Source organism: Danio rerio, chromosome 9 (genome assembly GCF_052040795.2).
Source record: "Danio rerio strain M-AB ecotype USA chromosome 9, GRCz13ab, whole genome shotgun sequence".
Lineage (NCBI taxonomy): Eukaryota > Metazoa > Chordata > Actinopteri > Cypriniformes > Danionidae > Danio > Danio rerio.
The window spans coordinates 28,464,608-28,487,597 of NC_141029.1; the positions used below are offsets into that span (position 1 = coordinate 28,464,608).

At 34.5% G+C, this 22,990-nt stretch overlaps 1 protein-coding gene and 2 long non-coding RNA genes across 8 annotated transcripts in view; 2 read left to right on the plus strand and 1 right to left on the minus strand.

Annotated features, from left to right (window-relative positions):
* LOC147842379 (uncharacterized) overlaps positions 1 to 5,534 on the plus strand; it is a 463,094-nt gene extending 457,560 nt beyond the window's left edge. The window contains exon 2 of the long non-coding RNA XR_015499635.1: positions 5,236 to 5,534. This is a non-coding gene — a long non-coding RNA (uncharacterized LOC147842379). The remainder of the gene's footprint in view (positions 1 to 5,235) is intronic.
* Positions 1 to 22,990, plus strand: part of LOC141376138 (uncharacterized) — a 1,062,333-nt gene that overhangs the window by 496,925 nt on the left and 542,418 nt on the right. The gene's annotated exons all lie outside the window — the stretch shown is intronic.
* On the minus strand, positions 5,925 to 6,843 carry LOC147842386 (uncharacterized). The gene is made up of 4 exons (XR_015499606.1): positions 6,720 to 6,843; positions 6,458 to 6,543; positions 6,141 to 6,183; positions 5,925 to 6,045 (listed from the first exon to the last, which is right to left on the minus strand). It is a non-coding gene; the product is annotated as an uncharacterized LOC147842386 (long non-coding RNA).

Below are 22,990 nucleotides of genomic sequence, written 5' to 3' on the forward strand. Positions count from 1 at the left end.
TCATTTTACCTCCCCTAAATGATTTAAGATGATTTGGCAAATCTTACATCTTTTATTCTTGATAACTGATCTCTGGCTAATTTTGTTCTTCAAACAAGTTTGCAAATCTGGATAAAATGTCTGGATGAACTGATCTGGGATTGCTGTATGTGTTGTGAAGGACTGATCTATCGATTCTGGAAATCATGATCAGCAATGCAATGATTAGCTGACAGCACAGCAGCATAATGGCATCACTTGATTAATATTAATTTATTCATGTGAGCACTATTATATGAAATTCGAAGTTGTTGGTTTAATAAATATGATGCAATAACTTTCCACATTTGTTGGGAGCTGCAGGCTTTACACTTTTGTGTGTTAAGAGTATGTAGAAATTTATTTAGTTTAACATTTTTTATCAGATTTTCTTTATTATAGTAGCAGTATAGCCTAGACCCATTCAAGTTTCTTAATCGGTGTAAGGAATTTAAATTATTATTGCATAAAAAAGCCATTTTGATATTGGTAAAGACGTCTGCAACTTTTGCAAAGTGTCAAATCACTGGCATATAAGCTGTCAAAATGTGCATGACTGAATAAATTATTATTTCTTTACAAACAAACAAACAAACAATCAATCAAAAAAACAAACAAAAAAAAAACAGTTGATTATTGTGCATGTCCATTATCTTATACAAATTGTAAAGCTGGGTGTGTACCTTAAAATAGTACTCATTATCTAAAAAGTCCATAATAATAAATGTTCTCTTTATCCCATTAGGGAGAACCATCCTGTTTTTGTACTAGATTGCAATATATATACATTAACATACATTAACATTAAAATACATTTAAGTAATTATTTAATATTAAATATTATTAGTTATTACAAACTGTAAATTTATATATACATTTCCCAAGTGTACATAAGCTAAAGTTTACTACTGTAAGAAAATATCAGTAATCGATACATGCTTTCAGTATTACTTTTGCTTCAGAAGACCTAATCTAATACTGTTTATATGAAACCTGCTCCCGAGCAGGTTTGAGCTACCAGAACTGTTGCTATGACAACAATTCATGGATGTGTTCCTGGATCATGTCAAATCGTCAAATACCAAATCCAGATAATTGTGTCAACCACTTATGAAGAACGGACCACTGGCTGGACTAGGAGGAAAGAAAAGAAAAGAAAGATGATCTTTGCAGCCACCATGTTTTCTGTAGTTTTGTAGGTTTGATGATAATATATTCACCATGTTCAGATGTCTTCCATGATTGATAGATAGATAGATAGATAGATAGATAGATAGATAGATAGATAGATAGATAGATAGATAGATAGATAGATAGATAGATGGATGGATGGATGGATGGATGGATGGATGGATGGATATATTTGTTTTAAATCAACTTGGAAAAACCTATATCAACTTACATAATTATCAACCTATATATTATCTATAGGTGTCTGCTTTCAAAAATTAGCAAACATAATAATTGAGATGAATTATTTAAAATAAAATAAATGACTTGCATTTAGATTACAGAGGTAACTATTTTTGTCACTATTTTTCTCATCATGAATCATTTCCCATTGTTCCGGAGTTGTCATTAAGAGGGCAGTGTCGTGTGGGTCTGGGTTACCACCCTGTGATTTCTGTCTAGATCTCTATCTCGGTGGAGTTCAGTGCATATGTGATGTTCTCATCGACTACATCACACATGGTATTTCCTGTTGACATTAGATCAAGCAGAGGGCTGGGAACAGAGGAAGCAGACTAATTGATGGATCGATTGCTTATCAACACTGCAAATCACTGAAATTGGTATTAAGCCTTTCCTCTTAACAAGCAACTCCCTGCACAGTTAGAGAAGTTCACTCAAATATAAAAATGCTGTCATTATTTACTCACCCCCAATTCTAAACCCTTGTGCTTTTAAATAACTGCAATCGACTGGATTGGTTGATTGATTGATTGATTGATTGATTGATTGATTGATTGATCGATCGATTGATTGATTGATTGATTGATTGGTGACACAGTGGCTCAGTAGTTAGCACTGTCACTTCACAGCAAGAAGGTCTGTAGTTTGAGTCCTGGCTGGGACAGTTGGCATTTCTGTGTAGAGTTTACATGTTTTCCCCGTGTTTGCGTGGGTTTCCTCTGGTTTCCTCCACAGTCCAATGACATGCGCTATAAGTGAATTGAATAAACTAAATAGATTGTGGTGTATGTGTGAGAATGAGTGTTTTTGGATGTTTCCCAGTACTGGGTTGCAGCTGGAAGGACATCCTCTGTGTAAAACATATGCTAGATAAGTTGGCGAATCATTCTGCTGTGGCAACCCCTGATGAATAAAGAGGCTAAGCTAAAGACAAATGAATGATTGATTGGTTTATTGGAAACCCCCCAACCAACCAAACTGTAAATAGACACATGGTTTCAGAAGACGCAGGCATTATTTATGACAGAAATTTATTTTTGATTATGTTTGTATTAATTTTTTATGTGTTTTGTTTAATATACATTTGATGTAGTAAACGTCATATGATCTCTTGATCATTTTCTTTTTGTCCACAATTAAAACACAAAACATCCCAGTGCAGAAATAATTTACTCCCTATCTATGTACAGTACACTATTGAGCATTTCTGATGTAAATTCTGTTTACTGTTCAATTATTACAGTACATATCATGGCTCATTTAGGCTGTACTGATATAATTTAATCGGTGGTGGTCCAGAACCACTTCCTGTAAAACTGTTTTCGGTCAAACTCGATTAGACTTGACTGGCACACACTTGCATTAGCTCTGCCATAAATGTCACTTCTCATAGAATGTGGCTGCGGTGTTTGGCATATTATTTGTGAGAGATGAGTTTAATAAGAACAACAAATGTTCCTATCTTTGTACGAATGCTGCAAAACGTGGTTGTTACCATAAACAACAAACAAAAACCAAAGATCAGTGTTATTAAAATGTATATATACATTTCATATTATTTACTACAAAATTATGTACTTTCTTATTCAGTGTATCACTTAATTATCGATATTTTTTATTTTTTTTAAGCATGCACCTAATTGATTTAATGGCAACAACACCAATTCAATACTAACACTTATTTAATACTAACTTGGATTTTTTTCTTCAGCTTATAACTGCATCAGGCGTTTTTTATTTATTTATTTATTTATTTATTTATTTATTTATTTATTTATTTATTTATTTATTTATTTATTTATTTATTTTTATACAGATTTGAAATGCTAGTATAACAGTTTAATGTCAACAGTCATTAGAGTATTAAGCTATGCTTAAAATCTGCCAACGCTTTGCTAGCTCTATTTTGACAGACTCCTAGCAGACATTAGTAGTAGTCTATTAGTAACTCAGCAAGATAAGTTATTCTACTAACCCTTCAGACTGACAGTAGAGGGACCACTAAGAGACCATCCAACATGTAATGCAACCAGTTGTACAGATTGTGTGGTTCAGCATCATGATTTGGTTCTGCTTCCACATTTGGCCTAGTCTTGAGAGGGATTTGAATAGGCCATTCTGGAATGGGAAGTGGGCACACTAACAAGGACACTAAAGGCCACAGCATCTTGCACCTGTTACAAGTGCACTTCTTCAGATAAAAGGAATAAGTTATACTTTCACAAAAAAAAAAAAAAAAATCAAAAGTATGTCTGATAATATGTATTTCTTCTGGAGAAAGTCTCATTTGTTTTATTTAATCTACAATAAAAGCTTAAAAATGTTTAAACACTTTTAAGAACAAAATTATTAGCCCCTATTTTTTTCAGATATAACGTGAAGTTTTGCAAATTAAAAAAAATATTTAAAGTAAAGCTGAATAAATATGAATAACACTGAATAAATTCATGTCCTTGACTTACAGCAGCTGTCAGAGTGAAAAGGAGCTGTAGAGGCCATGAGAGCAACCTCTGCTTGTCAATGTTGCAAGATTTAGTCATTATAAGTTTTTGAACTTGTTTTAAAAACTAACACTTTAGCATTAATAAAGTAATTTGATCATTAATAAACTAAAAAGAGCAAACTTGGAGTTAATGATTTTTTTTTTTTTTAGCTTATATGCAAAATAGATTATTTGATATTACTTATTTTCGATACATTTTCCAGTAATTGCATTTTTTAAATATCTGGCAACACTGCATTGACAGCACTTACTGTAAGGTGGTGTACACACGTGTGTGGTTTATGTATAAACTAAGTTCGAGAGGAGCACGTGCTTATGATTAAACATGGCTGGTCCAGCATTAGCTAATAGGACGATCCACCAATCAGTCACTTTCTTACTCATTATAAATAACCAGAATTTCTTACTTCAGTATCTTTGTTTTGAAGAACCTCTTCTCCCATTCCTACTCCTTCTTCCTTTTTAGACAAGGCGGCATAGAGGCCCAGTGGTTAGCAACGTTTGTCTCACAGCAAGAACATCATTGGTTTATAAGAAGTTTCTGTATGGAGTTCACATGTCTCCACCTTGCTCGTGTAGGTTCCCCCAGGTTCCCCGCTTTTTTCCTGCAGTCCAAAGACATGTGACAGATGAATTGAACAAACCATATTGGCACTATAAGCAAGCTCTTTCATATTTGTTACTCATAACAGGGGAATTCTCGAGATTCACTCGAGCTCGAACTCCCTTCTCACCCTTCAAAAGAGAGGGACCCCCGGGCTCGAGGAACTTTTGAGCTCTGGGCTTTCTCCCAGGACAGCATGCCAAATATGCTTTATTATCAATTATCAGCTAAGGGTGAACTCTTAAAAAGGTATAATTTATACAGTCCACTAAATAATGAAAATTACTACAGAAAAAAATATTTGTTGCAAAAATGTATTATAAATTGTATTGTAAACCAAATGTAAACATATTGCAATTATATCCCATGAAATGTCAATTAAACAAGCTTTTTTCAATGGAAACAAAACTACAATAAGGCTAATAATCTCTAAATATTTGATATTTAGTTGCAAAATGTCTTGAGACCCATCAAATAACTTGCAAACAAATGTAAATAATAATAATAATTATAACAATAAATGGATAAACATTATTTTTTTTTTATCCAGGAAAAGTCTGTTGACCAATAGTATGTTTGTGCTGCATCAAATGTAGCTCGGCTTTTCCTCCACTCTTCTGTTTATTTAGTCTTTGTTTTCTTCTGTCATTCCTCCTTTCTTTCTCTGTCTTGGCAGTGACAGAGGACAGGAAAGCAGAATTACACAGCAAAATATGGGGACCCAAAACAACTCTATGGGTGTTCATTTCAACCCTTTGAAAGTGTCTCATGGGGTCCACTCAAAACAGAGTTAAATCAACACTTTCAAAAGGGTTGGCACATTGACACCGAAGTAAGGGTTAATTTTAACTCAGGGCAGAGTTAAAAAATGTAACTATATTTAACACCGCCTGGTGTAATATATTGTTATTTTATTCAACTCTCTTGAGTGTAAATATGGTAAAAAGGTCAAATAGACTGTAAATTACAAAATAAAAAACATTTTATTTGAAAACATTCACCACTTCAACAATTCATTCAGTTTTTAAAATGCAACAATGTCAAATATGCTTTAAATTTTTTATTAGTACAGACAGTATCAACAAAATATGTATGACCAGTGCTCAAAAAGGCTGTTTCAGTCATTTGGTCCAAACTTGATGTTTCATCAGAGCAATTTGAAAGTTCAATATATCGTCACTCGTAGTTTTCTTCTGAACGCATAGTTTTCTTCTGAAATTACATTTTAAACAACTTGGCGTGCAAATCTTTCACTTCTGGTGTTTCCTTGGTCCTCCATATCAAACAAAGCAGTTTAAATGAAGGTATAAATGCTGTAAACTTGTGTGAAAACAAACTGGAGCTAGGAAATCTCATCAAGCATGTCCTGTAAATGAAGTGCTTCCCAGCCACAGGATGACCTTTTTATCCATGATGATGTAGTAGCTGCTGACCGCTCGTCTGGTGGTTCCTGATGCACGGATATAGGGTGACGCTCATCTAAGAACTCTTCATAACTCCAGCATGACTAAGAAAAATTTTGAAAACAAATTGCAATCAAATTCTATGATATATTTAAAGAACATTTAAAGTAAATAAAACATTCAAGAAATCTAAACTCACCTTTTGAAAATCTTCATGATGATCCACAACCTGACTCTCCCAGCTGGTTGAGGTGACAGGATATGGAAAAGTAGAAAAAACATCACTGTTGGATCTACAAAAACAATTAGGTTAACCACTATGACTAGAACTGGAAAAACAGGCAGCTGTCTGTCCAGAATCCTGAATTTAACACAACACTTGGAGCAAAATTAAGAGGAGCTTAAAATCTTTTATATCATTTAGTGATGCTGACTTCCCCAAAATATTGGCCACAGTGTAAAAAATATTCATAAACTTACAGTTTTCTGTAAGCGTGTGCGTGCGTGTTTCTTTACCAGATTCAACTTGTTAGGCCCTTTCAGGTCCAGTATTGACGCCACCTTTCCTGGAGTCTAGCAGATGTTTCAGGTCCAAATATAATCTAAAATATTAGGATAAGCTGAAGAGGAAAAGTGCAAAGCAAAGAGCAAAACATTATTTAAGTAACAGTTCACCCACAATACAAAACTTATCACCTTCATGTCATTTGTTATTCTCTAATGCTCTAATACCCTCTCAGCTTATTGTGAAACAAATACAGAACTTTATCAAACATACCTTCATTATTATCACCACATATGACCAAGAAGGTGTGCTTGGTCATTTCTCCAACTCAGGAAATACACCATCCGTCTCTAATCAGCCACCGTCACAGGGTCTTGTGTTATTGTATAGAGAACTGTGGCTGTTAAAAAACAACAACACATTAGTATCCAACACATATGCATAACCTTCAGATAAAAAAGAGAGATGAACATCACAAAGTATGCCTCACACTTTTTCAGATATCTTTTGATTCAGATGTTGATTATTGATAATAAATCTACAAATCAAACCTGTATCATCATTTGGCTGCTCAAATATGAATCAGTTGATTAACTTTACAGACAGGCGGCTGTTTACAACGCACTAATAAAACGGAAATGTTGTGTACAGTACATGCTAAGTTTAGCCTATAGTTTTAAGCACAATATCATACGGGAGAAAAAGCTTGACTAAGATGTTCCTGACTACAGAAATAGCCTAACTTACTTACGTCAGACATCCCGAGTTGGGAAAAGTCATTTTCGGGGGATAAGTTACAAAGTTGATTTGCGGGAGGTAGCGGGAGAGATGAGTACCTAAAGAGCAATGGGATGAGTTGCGCGCGACGTACCTGAAGAGCGGTGGGGGTGACTTGCGCGCGACGTAACGTTACCTGAAGAGCTGGGAGGGATGCGGTGGAGAGGGGCGTGCAAAGTGTTTAATGACCGGGCGAGAGACGCTCGATTTCCTGGAGATTATCATTCATTTGCGGGCATCTACTTGGGCATCTGGGAGTCTCTGTGCATTTGCGGGATAACGTTAATGTTAGTCCCGCAACTTCCGGGAGACTTCTGTAACGTTAAATGTCTGAAAAAGTGCAAACGCGGTCATTTAAAGACATTAATGTTAACATTCCGACTTTAATGGTTGTCAACACTTAATACAATTCAAGCGTACGTTATCACGCGAGTCTATGGACTAACGGTAACGTTATATGGACGGCCACGAATGAACCAGTTTAAAACTGGCCGCGGTGTTTAAAATAACCAAATTAACGTACACGAATAACAAACAATCATATGTTTCAGTCAGGAAGCCTTTTACAAGTAAGCATATGTTGATTTACTCACCAGATATGTTTTAAAAACTCTCCAGAGCTTATGGAAACCGTCCTGTGTTGCCGTTAGCATCCGGGCAGAGTAGGCTAACGTTAGGCGGCTCCGGGGATTCCCTCGCTAACGTTAGTTTGCTTCGAATTAAAGGAGAAGTGTCGATTTTATTTTACAGATGGGTAACAACGCACAAAATGGCATTAGGCGTGACAGAAATGTGTTGAACATGTACATTTGATGTTTTTATGCACTATGTATGCGTGAGCATATATAAAAACATTCTTGAAAAGAAGTCAATAGTAATGCAGTTAAGCTAGATACACAAACGACCATGAATGAACCGCAGAAGTTTAAAATTGTCACTCCATTCTAAAGTTATTAACTTAACAATATGTTTACAACTGTATTTCCTTAAAGAAAGTCAGTAAAATACCAACATTTAGGTAGTTTGACTCACCAGTTGCTGTTCTAAACCTCAGATGGAAAATGGCGTCTGGAAAATTCTTCAGTGACTGGGGCTGCATGAATTCCCGGATGTTGGAAATAACACCACCAAGTGTAGAAAAGATAACTCCTTGATTTCGCACTGAATAAAATCAATTCTAACTCTTATTATATTCATTTATCAAAATCTAACTCCTTAACGTCAACACTTTACTCTGAAATGCTTCAACACCGAGAATTTAACTATGATGAATTTGCTGTGTAACCTTGTCTGGCCAAAGCTATCCTTTCCTCTCCTTCCTCTTGTAGCTCATAAAGGTATAACCTGGCCAGTCCAGAGGGCAGGAGACACAGAGGGAGAGGGAAAGAGACACGGCTGAGGGCAGGAGAGCGGGTAAATAAACACAACAAACTACAAACCCCACTGAGCATTGATACCCAGCTCTCTCCTCACATCAACCCTTCAAACACCAGCTGCCGGACCTGAACCTCGAACCCTTACAAATGTTTAGATTACCGAATGACCCGCTGAAGGAGTGTTTTACCGTTAAGTGCCACATTATTCTACTCTCAGGCAGAAAGCAAATTCTATACCTGTTTTGGCATAAAGGTTTCAGTGTACATGTACAGTACGGCGACAACAAAGAGCTCCTTGTGTCTGAAGCCAATGCGCACACACTTACAAGAAAAGAAAAGATGAAAAGAGAGGGAAAAAGTCCAACATCGCCTAGATGGAGTCAGTCAATGGAGCCGTCAAGTTATCAGTTAACTCCAGTGGCATGTAGTCAGCGGAGCAGAGCCGGAGAGAAAGAGGCAAGGAGAGGGGAAGAAAGGCCTGAAACAGGACACTGGTTTAGGGTGCGACGGCTGAGTTGAGCTCTTATCAGCACTTCTCTCTCAATTACACCGCTAACGCTACTCTCTCGCTCTCTTTATTTCAATCTCTCCATTATTCCACTTATCTGTGTTGCTTTCTTACCTAGTGCCTTTGCAAAAGGGCAAATTACGTGAAAGGGGAGACAGCATTTGAACAGATCCCAAACTGTGAGCTCAATGAGAGGGTTAGCATGTGGGTGTGTGTGAGAGACAGAGTTTGGGTGAAGAGTTTGGGTGTTTTACCAATGGTACTTGTATTTACTTTTGTATTTAATATTTCATAAACATATTAATCACATTATTTTCTGCTAATCTAATATGCTGATTTTGGTGCTTCTTATTGTGTTACAATAAGATTTGCTTTGCTTAAGATTTGTGTTGAATTTCATTCATTCATATATTTTTTTTCTTGGCTTAGTCCCTTTATTAATCTGGGGTCACCACAGCGGAATGAACCACCAACTTATCCAGCATATGTTTTACACAGCGGATGCCCTTCCAGCCGCAACCCATCATCACTCATACACTCTCATTCACACACATACACTACAGACATTTTAGTTTACCAATTAACCGGTACCGCATGTCTTTGGACTTGTAGGGGAAACCGGAGCACCCGGAGGAAATCCACGTAAACAAAAGCAAACTCCACACAGAAATGCCAACAGCCAGGGCTCGAACCAGCAACCTTCATGCCGTGAGGCGATAGTGCTACTTACTGCATCACCGTGCTCCCCTCAATCAGCATTGCTGGAGATTTAATTTCAGTAACAGATTTTGAACCCATTCTCCATCCTAATAGACAGACATATTTGAAAATATTTGCAATGTTACAAAAGATTTGAAACTTTAATTAGTAAGTGCAAGCCCTCTTTTTTTTTTTTACATACAATCTATGAAATATTGGCAAACATATCAATAAATCTGAATTAAAACATTGTAAATGTGGCTTACTTTTGTGTCTGGTGTGAAGTGATGCCATGCTGCTTTTCAGTGTAGGGGATTTTTTCAAATTACATCATGCCGAGCTTTACTGCCATTTGATTGGATGAGAATCATCCACTCTCAAGGTCATGGACTACAGGCTTTTAATTAGATGAAATGCTTAGGAACCACAAAAAATTGGCTGACATATGATGTCCATTGCAATAGACACAGGGTCCGAAGTTGATAAATCTTTGCCAAATAAAAGTTATTTATTTAACTTTTATGTTGGCCTATTTATTTATATTATTATATGATATGTATGCATACATGTATGTAATGCAATTACATTGTGACTCAAGCTGATATCTAATTCTTACATTTTTATTTTAACACTGGATATTTCATTTCTACTTTCTGTTTAAGAACATGTAACCAGTCACTACATCACAGTTAGCTCATCTTTACTCATTAAGACCATGTTAAAGCTTACTATATTATTGTGGCATAGGCTTTGCATACACTGTTAGACCTTACCGGGGTTTTTTACAGTAGAATACTGGCAACACTGTTGCCAGCTACTCACTGTAAAAGTTTGGTTACAGTAAGTAACTGGCAACAGTGTTGCCAGTTAATTACCGTAACTGAACCATTACAGTAAGTGGCTGGCAACAGCGTTGCCAGTATTCTACTGTAACTAAACCATTACAGTGAGTGGCTGGCAACAGTGTTGCCAGTTATTTACTGTAACTGAACCGATACAGTGAGTAGCTGGCAACAGTGTTGCCAGTTAATTACTGTAATAGAGCAGCAGTGGTAACTAACTGGAAACTGTGCACAGTTAATTACTGTACTGTAGTGTTACAAATCACAGCACTATACTGCATACACATTAATAGTATGTCATATATAGTTATTGTAGTGTTACTAAAATGAATCAGTATTCTTAGCTGTTATTTAAAAATAGAAGGCATAACATTTTTTCAGACAAATTTATTTTATTGTTTTGGCACCAAACAAATAAATAACAGAAAATGTTTAACAAAATTAAGAAATCAGCAGATATAAATATTGTCTTGCATATTACAGGTCTGCACAGTAAGGCTGCGGTCACACTAATGTTTGAGCATGCAAAATTCTGTCATACTGCACTGCGAAAATAAACAAAGCGAGTAGTGGAATTAAACAAAATAATTAGAGATTGAAAAAGCAAGCCAGAGAGGTCATGTTTTGATCTTTGATTGGTCTCAAGCAATCACATGATGTGATTTCGCATTCAGCTTTCTCCAAGCTTGAACTTTCCAATGCTGCAAATTATGAAATTTGTCGCATGAGCAATCATTCCAGGTCTGCAGTACTCACATGTGTATGAATGGAAGTCTATAGGGAGAAAAGTGCAGTGTGACCGGGACTTTAAGCTGTAACTCTAATTAAACACACCTGATCAAACTAATTAAGGCTTGTTAGAATTCTACAGGTAATGTTGAAGTAGGGTGGGTACTAAACTCTGTTCTGCAGTTTTCAGTTGCTACCCATATCAAACACACCTGCCTGTAATTATCACGTGGTGTTCAGGTCCTAATTAATTGGTTCAGGTGTGTTTTATATGGATAGCAACTGAAATCTGCAGGAAGGTAGATCTCCAGGAACAGGATTGAGAACCCCTGGTATTAGCAATACTTTTAAAGCAACTGCCAACATTTATCACAATCACATATCCAATAAACACACACACACAAAGTGCTGCAGTGAAATGTGTTACTTTCTCCTCAATGCTGACCATGCAAAAAAAAAATAAAATAAATAAAAACTGAACAGCAAAAAACACAAAATAATTATTTTAAATTTTGAAGTTTTAAATAATTAAAAACTGTGTCAACTCTCAATAAAAAGTTTAAAATAATTGTAGAAAACAAAAATAAAGTTGGCAACACTGAAAAACCAAAGGATCCAATATTTTATTGTTATAATTATCTCATGACAACAAACTTTTCTATTGCTTCTAATATAAATTCATAGATGGAAACACTGCTCTGAAAAATACTTAGCAACAAACTCACAACCTGGGACCGGACAGTGGAGCTTTTGTGTGTGGATGGCTATGTGTATCATGTTTTTGTGATTCCCTGTGATGATGTGCACATGTTACCTTACTGAGATGATGGAATTTGATTTTGGCTTAGTTGCCAGAAAGATACAAACAACTGTTAGCATCTGTACATTATGGCAGTATGCAATATCCAATAAATACATATACTGTACTTAAACAAAAGTAATGTAAGAAGTTATATGAGGAGAGGCTAACTAGCTAACAATATAGCTTTCAAGTACACAGTTCAAGATAACAACAGTATAACTTTAAACACAGCCTTATTTTAGAAACCCTCAAAAACATTTGAACACATTTTACTTACTCATTGTAGATTCTTATTTAAAGCCTAAAACATATCAGACTCTACATCTCAATTGATGGACATAGCAGAGAGCACAATCAGCAGTAAACAAATCAAACACCTGGCTCCCTTAAAGGGTCGGCATTTTCTGAAAACTTTCTAACACCTTTGTGTTTAGAATTAGACGGACAGCCTGTGGGAGTGTGTGGTGATGCCTAAATCATTGTTTTTTTACAGTTATTTACTGCACAATCTACAGAGTAACAGTGCAGTTATACTAATTAAACACACCTGATCAAACTAAATCTAAAGGTAGTGTGCTGAAGCAGAGCTGGAACTAAATTCTGCTGGGCTGCGGCCCTTCAGGAGTTTGACATCCCTGGTACATAGCATATTTTCAAAGAAACTGCCTACATTTATCACAATCATGCACATATCATTGAATAAAAACAATAAAAATATAAAAACTTCATCCAAAGCAAATAAATAAATAAATAAAAAATAATAATAATAAATAATCTGATCCACATGTTGTTCCAAACCTGTAGTAATAAAAATAAATAAATAAATAAAATAACCTGATTAATACATTTATTTAGGAAAGCCTTTATACTATATTGTTAATGCCACTTTTACCTACTTCATTTGAAGTTTTCCAGACAAATTAATTGAGTCTCTGCAAAAATGTATGTATGTGCTGTTTAAGATATTTTTTAAATAACACATTTTTACTAGTTATTTAGCAAAATACTAAAATTTAGCTTAAAGTGCAATTTAAAAGCTTAACTATAGGCTAAACTAGGCAAATTAGATTAATTATAGAAAAGTAAACAAAGTTATAAAAATGATTGTGATAATTTGGTTGCTCTGTGTGAATATTTTTGCCTTTAAATGCATCTCGTCGATATCTTTACTTTTTAATTAGCTCTGTGACATTGACATTGGTTGACTCCTGATACTCAATGTTAAAAACATAAAAGGAACCAAAGAAAACACAAAGATGGCTGCAGAGAAATTTAGCTTATCATTAATGCATTGTCTCACTTTCTCCTCAATACTGACCATACACATACCAAAACTGAACTATATATATATATATATATATATATATATATATACATATATATATATATATATATATATATATATATATATATATATATATATATATATAGCAACATAAAGCATCAGAGTACATGGGGTAATAATGGTTGAGCAGTAATTTACCATTTATTATCACAGTAACTATCTGTAATGGGTACATAAAGTAAATTACTGTAATTTATTCTTTGCACTACAAAATTTCATACAAATCCTGCTCCTTTTACAGTAAAATACTGTTTCCTTTTATTACAGCAAAACACTGGCTATTTTACAGTTATTTACTGCATAATCTAAAGTAAGGGTTAACAGTGTAGACTTCAGTTGGCTTTTTTGTGGTCCTGTTCCTTTGTCCTTCCTCTGAAGCTTAAAAGTGAAGCTGCACATGTGAATTGACTTCCCTGCATGATGATAGACCTTTCATTTTTGTCAGCTCTTTTTCCCGATTTCTTTACGATCACAACAGACTGATGTGTTTTCATTTGCTAAGAGAAACTGACAACAACACCAGAACGCTTGGTTGTAGAAAGCTGGCGATGGATTATGGCTCTTCACAATGAATATTCACTGAGTTCACACTCGCACACACACTCACACCTGTGTGAACTCGGCCAGCTGGTTTGGTGCTGCAGGAATAGAACATGAGACATTGTGGAGTAGCAATTTTAACACTTTCCAAATGCTTTTAAGAAGATGACACCTGCTGAAGAACCGTGCAGCTGGACGCTCTTTGAAATGCAGGTGAAAAAATCCAGCAGCCCAACACCTCTATTCTCAGTCTCGTTTTGAAGAGTGTGAACGCTTTTCTATATTCCTCCATCTTTTATAAGACTGAAAATGTGTGTATATTGCACTTATCACTTTGAAATTCTAGGGAGTCATTTCTTTTTCTCTCTCTCTTCGGGTTCTGAGGCTGAAGTTGTTTTTCAGCTGTCAGTGGTGTTCTTTCATTTGGTTTTTAAATATTAAATTGTAAAGTTTTCTGAATTCTGAATGGTATACATTATTTATATTTCAGAATTGTTTATTTATGAGGCTAATTATCATCTGTTGTTGTGCTTAAGGGCATTTTTATCTGTAACTCTATAACAAATACACACTATGAATCATTAAGCATTAGTAAGTAGTTAATTCATTATCTGTTAAGCATTAACTCTACATTAGTAAATATTAGTAAGCAGTTTATAGATACAGGTAGAAATGCTGTATTCTTGATTCAAAAGCACCTTTATAATGCACTTAATAATTGCATTTTTTTATACTTTATTACTTATTAACTGTCTATTGCTAAATGAAGTATTATATTATTTACAAACTATTTGTATTTAAGAGTAGTTTATTGGCTTTTAGAATCATTGACAATGATTAAATTATTAATAAATTATTTCAACATATTTAACAAATTAAATCAACATTTATGTATTTTATTATTCAGGCGTTTAGTAATGGTTACTATGTATGTTATTAAATGCTTTATTAACACATCTTTGTGCAGTTTTGTGACCTAATCTAAAGTGAAGACTATTTATGCTTTGCAAATCCCTTATAAATGACAAAGACTTGGCATCAAATGAACAATAAATTTTTTCAATCTTATTTAAGAAGTCTGGAAACTTTAAACCGCTGAATAACAGCAGTGATCAAAATACAATTAGAAATAAATACAATTAAATAAAATTGGATAAAACAACAACAACAAAATAATTTAACAATTACAAATTTTGATACATTTCAAAGTAATTTAGCAAAATTCAAACTGTACAGTAAATTTATCTTAGTTAAGATTGCAAAGATTTATTTTTCATTTGCTCTAGTTTCATTCAATTGAACAGAAATCAATGAAGCCATTTATTTTCTTTTTTCCCTCGTTTAGAATATAACTGAGCATATGAATGTCATTTATAAGGGATTTCTAAAGCATAAATAGTCCTCACTAGATTAGGTCACACAACTGGATGAAGTTGACTTAATAAAGCATTCCTTAACATACATATTAACTAATGCCTAAGTAATAAGATTTATGAATGTTAATAGTTTGTTAATCGTTTACTTATGCATTTTGAATGATCTTAAAAACCACCAACTATTCTTAAGTAACTTGGTTGTAAATAATGTGATACTTAAGTAATGAAAAAAAATCATTAATAAAGTATGGAAATACAATCATTAAGCACACTGTAAATGTGCTTTTAAGTCAACAATGCAGCATTTGTAGCTGCATTTATAAGCTGCTTACTAACGTCTATTAATGTAGAGTTATTACTCAACAGATTATGAATTAACTATTTGCTAATGTGTAATAGATGATTAATAGTGTGAAATTGTAATTGTTAACTATTTTTCTACTTTTAGGTGTGCAACTGAGATATATTCAAATGTGTTAATAAATAGGACTCATGTTTATCTTTGTTTTTGTTTTCTTGTAGGTTTTTATAATGAGGAAAAAAAATCTTATATTAACTTTGATTTAGCAGAAATGCATTTTATTCAGTTGCTATTTAATCATATCATAAAATACTACTACTACTACTACTACTACTAATAATAATAATAATAGTAATAATATTAATAATAATAATAATAATAATAATAATAATAATAATAATAATAATAATAATAATAATAATAATAATGAGTGCCTGTATTTGGAGAGTAAACGATTTTAACTAAGGTCCCTTGTGAAACTAGCAGAGTTGGGAAATGAAGCGTAGAGCATCATTGCAATATTAATCAGCTAATTAGTTAAATTGTTTTTTAGTCTGTTTTTTTATTTAGTTTACTCAAAATGTTGCACACTAATTTCTCTTCAAGGCTTGTAAAATACATTTCATATTTAGCTAAGAATTGATCACACTTGAGCATGATCACCAGCTGTTTAGGAGTTTGCCTGAATTCTGTCTACAACATCTAAGCATAACACAAGATGTAAAGTACTGAGCATTTAAATGCTTTGCAGTCTCCCTTGTAATGACCTGTATTCAGTACTTTTCTTTGTTTTCATCTTTGTTTTTATCTGAGGCATGGTGTCTGCATAGTTAGCATGACAGCGTGAACGATATTCATGTCTAAAAGCCTCTAAATGTTTGTTATTGTGCTGGGTTTATTCTCTTTTATGCAGGCGGTGAACTATGGACAAAAAGCAGAGGTCCTTCAGGACACCCAAGTGCTTTCCAAAGGCACTTAAATGTATTGTTTACCAAGCAAATGCTTAATTACCAGGTTGAATTAATTAATTACACTTCTTCTAAAGACAACAATACCCCATCCCCTGAGTGTGTGTGTGTGTGTGTGTGTGTGTGTGTGTGTGTGTGTGTGTGTGTGTGTGTGTGTGTGTGTGTGTGTGTGTGTGTGCATGTGTTTCTGCGAATATGTGTGTGTGTAGAGTAAAGGGGGCTGGAGGTGACCCTCTCCTCCTTTCCTCTAAAAATAAACGAAAGAAGAAGAATTGCAGAACGGGACTGTGGTACGTCCAGCGGGAGAAGACAGGTTAACATCACATTAAGTGGAAAGGGCAGAGCAGTTTCTCTCTGCTTAAACTGGAAGTCCTGTGCATATCACAGAACACCCCACACATACAAATACTCATTAGCAAGAGGCTTAGAAAAATGGAGATCAGTCCGATTCTTACTGGAGTTCTCCAGGGTTTGTGTGTGTGTGTCAACCCTAGAGATCCTCGCTCTAGGAAGAGATCGATAGAACTGTGAATGTTTGCACACTTGAATTTAACACACATTTAATCAATTCAGCTATTAGGGTGAAAGATGTTAAAATGTTAAAAGTTTCTCCTGTTACGCTGTGACATGGATAGTCAGTTTTAGGTAACCCATTGGTTATTTGACATCTTGAAGTTGTGTAAATTATTTAAAACACTGCCCTTTTTTTGTTTTTTGAACAGCCTGGCTTGATAACATTAGTAAGGTTAGTTTGGGGCATGGATGGCTGTTTATTCTGTAATGATGGACAGGGATGGTGGAAAGTTAATCAAATCTTGTTTGGAATGTCTGCTGCTTTTGATATGTGTGTCTCATAAGATTGACCTGTCAGATTGACAGGTGGATCAATGGAGGGGCAGCAGTAATGTGGTTAATGTTGCAGTCTATTGTTGTAAAGAGGACAAAAGGCAAAGCTTTTGATTTACTGGTCAATTTACGTTCCTACTCTCACCTATGGTCAAGAGCTTTGGGTTTCGGATACAAGTGGCCAATATGAGTTTCCTTCGGATGGTGGCAAGGCGCACCTTTATAGATAGGGTGAGGAGCTTAGAATAGAGCTGCTGCTCCTCCACAGTCAGCCGAGGTGGCTCGGGCATCTGTTTTGGATGCCTTCTAGATACCGACCTAGGGAGGTTTTTTAGGCATATCCCACCGGGAGGAGGCCTCCAGGAAGACCCAGGACACACTGGAGGGACAAAGTCTCTCGGTTGGCCAGGGAACAACTCGTGATCCCCTCCGAGGACCTTGAAGAAGTGTCTGAGGAGAGGGAACTCTGGGGTTCTCTCCTGAGATGGCTGCCCTTGCAACCCGGCCCCAGAAAAGTGGAGGAAAATGAATGAATGTTTGCAGTACTTAATAGGTTTACACTTAGTACTGAATGGTCTGGTGGTGTGTCAGGTGCTACAAAATATCTTTTGAAAGAGTTCATGGAAATTAAACGTATTGTTTCATCATGATGATAAAGTTATTCAATAGAATCCGGATTTTCACACCAAAGGTTTCTTTGAAACATTGGAGTGTCAAAAAAAATACGAATAAATAAAATAAAACAAAGTAAATAAAAAAAAAAAACAACAACATAAAAACCCCAATGCTGGCTTTATCCACGTTTGAGCCAATATTGGATTACAACAACCCACCATTTTTTTAGAGTGAAACATCATGCTTGTGTGTATATTAAAGAGTCGGTCTATAGAACTTGAAAACCAATGCAACGTTGTTGGACTACAGGGCCAGATTTTAGCATTTCTTTAAGTGACTTCGCCAACTACTTGCCTGACATGCATAAAACAAAATGATTAGTAGACTTTGAATTTTTGTGAACAAAAATTGATTTAAGTACTGTCGTCTGTTCCCAAAACTTTCAAAAACACAAAAGTAAAACCTCTTCTATAGTCTGTATCATGAAGCATTGGTCTTTTACTCAAGGGCAATACATAAGTGTCTTTGTGTCCTTCACAAAGGACGAGAGCAGAGAACCTGACATATTCTCAGGAGCGATGTGCACATTCCCCAAGTGCACTATGGGATATGATCACCTTGTCCCAGAATCGTATTACTTTCTTCTGACCTTCCCATCCTCATGTCACCCTTTCTCCTTTGGTGTCATCTAACACTTGTCACAAACCTTGCATCCCATTTTGTCATTCTTTCAGAATCCTGACTGTCTGCAACAGCCCTGCATAATGTTTGCAGTTGTGTCTCATTGAGTTTTGAATGTCTCCAATTAATCTCCCACAAAGCACCAGCAAGACAATAATAGGCCGTTTGAATGCAATTGGCCTGTGAAGTCTATGAAAGAGAGAGACTCTAGAAATGCATGTACATTTACTCTATACGTGTCTGATTCACTGTCTAACCAGGAGAACGATAAAATGCTTAATGTTTTCATGAGAGCACAAGTGAATGGCTTTGCTTTTATACACTCTATTAATGTGTAATTATAATTCAGATGAAAAGAGAGCTATTATCATTGCGCTGATGAGGCACAGCTCGTTCACTCTTACCCACTATTCAAAAGCTCTTATTACGATGTTCAATGTCACTGCGACTGCCTGAGCCTCAGCGCTGATGCACAAAGATGTCTGTACGCCTTTTGTTCAGCTGGAAAATTCACAGAACTGCCTGGCTCTTTTCTTCTAGTTGAATATCATTGCTGTGTTTTATTAATGTAGTAATGCAAAACTCAGTTTGTTTTTTGATTGGTTGAGTTTAGCAGTCGGTAGAGCAATTGTTTAATAAGAATACAATTGCTCAATTAAAATGCTAAATAATGTTTGAGAACTTTATTTTTATATTTTAGCAAGATATTAATAGTTTTATCCAGCATTAAAGAGCCCCTATTCTGCATTATAAAAGGTCATTTGGTTTGGTTTCCAACAACTATACATGCTGATCTGCATGCAAGGTCAAAACACTTATATTATAAACATCTTATATTATGCGTTTATTTTTATCTATTTATCTCAATGACTCCCATAATATTTGTTCAGCGAATTTTTTTTTTTTTCTCTGCAAACCTCTCCTTTGTGTGAGGCTTATCTGCTGTGATTGGTCCGATGACCCAGTCTTTTTAATTGGTCAATTGGGTTCAGTGCGAGACAGAGAGAAACGCCCACCACAGTTATGAAGTAACACAGAGTATGTGAGAGCCCAATGCAGGAAAGCAATGCAGTTAAACACCAGCATATTACTCTACTCTTAAACCTAACCCCAGGCAATAACAACAACACACATTCAGTATTAATCGACAAAGTGGCAAACTATTTTGAAAATTGACTGCGCCGCAGTCAGAAAACTCATTTAAATCAGTAAAGAAAGAAGCACATGTTGCATTTTCAACGTGGTTTTGGAGACAATATGTGAAAAGCCACAAAGATTTAACCTGAGGGATACATTACAAGCACTGATCAATAATGGGTAAGTGATTACAAGCCACACATGACGATTACAAGTTAAAACACACAGTTAAATACATATCTTGCAAACTACACAAAACGAGGCAGAGGAAGAAGAAACTAGTCCATATTAACAGTAACAGTTACTGAAGTCCCTGTCAAAGTCTGACAAAGTACTATCAAATAATTGTGCCATTTTGGTGACTGTCGCTTTAAATTCAAATTAAGGCGGAGCTACAAAACAAGACTAATCTCCTCTGCTACTGAGGGACGGATCTTTATGGGTGTAGCTTTTCCACTCTGATGACACATACTGTTCAAAGGGAAAATGTCCATCAAAGTATTTTTGCAGACTGCTTTTATCAAGTATGTTTATAAAAACAAAAATTAAATTAATACAATTTTACTATTATAAGCATGCAGCTTAAATTCACATATTTTGGTCACACAACTTTGTTGAAACCCCTTATTAAAAGTGATTTTTGCAAAATAGGTCCCCTTTAAAGGATCATGACTTGTGATTATATTCCAGGTTTGCTGCATTTGCTGATTAAAATAATTGCAGATAGGTGTGCAGATGATATTTATTTAAAAGTTTAAAAAAGAAGTGCATTACAATAATGTGTATGTCTAATATATTGTATAGCCATAGTTCTGTCATGTCCTGGATGAGAATAAAGCTTATCTTCAAGTGCACATATGGGCAAACTGATAAACCTCTGTCTGAGAATGGCTTAATTTGTTTGAGTTCTTCACTGAGTGCAAAAATCCTGTTCTATCAGAGATTTGCTCTTGATATCTGTTCAAGCATATTTACTCCTCTTGTCAAGTTAAAGGTCATTTTTAGAGATCCTATGAATAATATTATGTATCTGTGGAAATTCCTGACAGTTTTTTTTTTTTTTTTTTTAATAACACAGTTTCGTTTCTTTTATTCTTTAATGGGACATTTAAAAAATATATGAATGCACATATACTTAAAATTAATAAAATAAAACAACTTGAGTAATTAATAACTTAAGTTGTTTCATTAATTTTAAGCATATGTGCATTCAAATATGAATACACCTATACTTAAAATGAATAAAATAAAACAACTTAAGTTATTAACCATATAATTAATTAAATTTTTTTTTTTTTTTTTTTGGAATAAACACTATTACTTTAAAATATACAGTGTAGTTTGTGCTTGTTTTTTGACATATGGCTGCACACTTTTTTAGACATTAATTTGGCCACGGGATAGATAGTAAATAATTTGACCATAAACATGAACTTATTGATTTAATAATTCTGAATAAACATGTAATCGTCTTGGGGTTTTTGGTGTTATATCTAATAATAATTATATGAGTTTAAAAGCTTTAAGAAAAGTCATTGTCCCTTTTTGGGCCCTATATACACCCAACACAATGAGGCACAAGATGTGCACGGCTGAATTTGTTGCTATTTTCAGACCAGCGCAACTCTAATTTTCACAATTTGTGCCACATTTTTTAAATAGCAAATCTTTTTGCCTCATGGATGTTCTGGTCTAGAAAGGAGTTGTCTTAAGGTACATTGTTGATGCACTGCTATTTTGATGAACTGAAATAGACTGCACCATTGACCAACTAAAATCTGGTCCAGCACAGAGCATGTGCCAAAGAAGGTTCAGATGATTACACATTGCTTAATACACACAGGATGTACAGCAATGCACAAATATCTTTACATATGAAAAAAAAAATGAAGGATTAAAATGTTTACAAAAATAGTTTTTTTTTAATAAATATAAAAACAACAACCTCCATGCCTTTTTTATGTCTCAGGGCTTTTTCAGTTTATTCACGAACATTTGCATTTGTATAATGTTATTACTATTATTATTTATTATATGCATATTTATGTTTGTTTTAATAAAAAAAAAAAGTTTAGATTTGTCCATCTGTCGAGTTTTGGATGTGTGCATCACCATATGGAGCATAAGAATAAGACGTGTGTTTAGGTATAACTCAGTTTTTTGTCCACACTTCTGTATTGTTGTTCATTTATTTGTTTGCTGGAAACTAGAACTGAATTTAGTTTTTAAATAATGTTTTTGTGCTTAACAAACAAAAACAAATATGTAGACTAATGAATTCCTTACTCCATAAAAGTAAAGGAGTACAGTAAAGAATTAAAGTAAAGCAGTCAACAGATGGTTTGTTTAACTATTTTCTCAGTAAAGTAAGTAAAGTATTCCGTTTTTCCACTCATAAATGCCGCCATGTAATTAGGAAATGCACCATGGCACAATGCAAGGGAATGAGAGACTCTCATTGATTTATTGCACATTATGCTCAACACAGACCCAAACTCATTAAGAGAATAAGCACAACCCTGTTAAAGCATGCGCTGCGGCATAAATAGTTTTTTTCTATCATTAAAAATGCAAAAGTGGATTTGAACGTGCCCTTAATGCTTTTGCACCATGTGATTAGACTTTGCAGCTAGATCGATTGTTTGAAAAAAAAAGAAAGAAAAAAAATTATATATATATATATATATATATCTTTCAGAATAAGCTCAAAGTTTTAAGCAAAATAAAGTTAAACCTCTGAGTTTATATTATACAATTCTGACTTTTTATAACAATTTGAAGAAAAAAGATTGCAAGTAAATAAACTTACTATTTAGAAAAACTCACCCAGAGCTGTTAAATAGAATCCCACAATTTTGAATAGTGAAATTTTAAAGTTTTATATACATTTTCTTTCTCTCATTTGGGAATTTATAGATTTTTTTTGCTGTTCTTTTTTTCATCTTCTCAGAATTAAATCATGTAAATATAGTTTTGAAAGTTAGAATTTGAGTTATAAACTC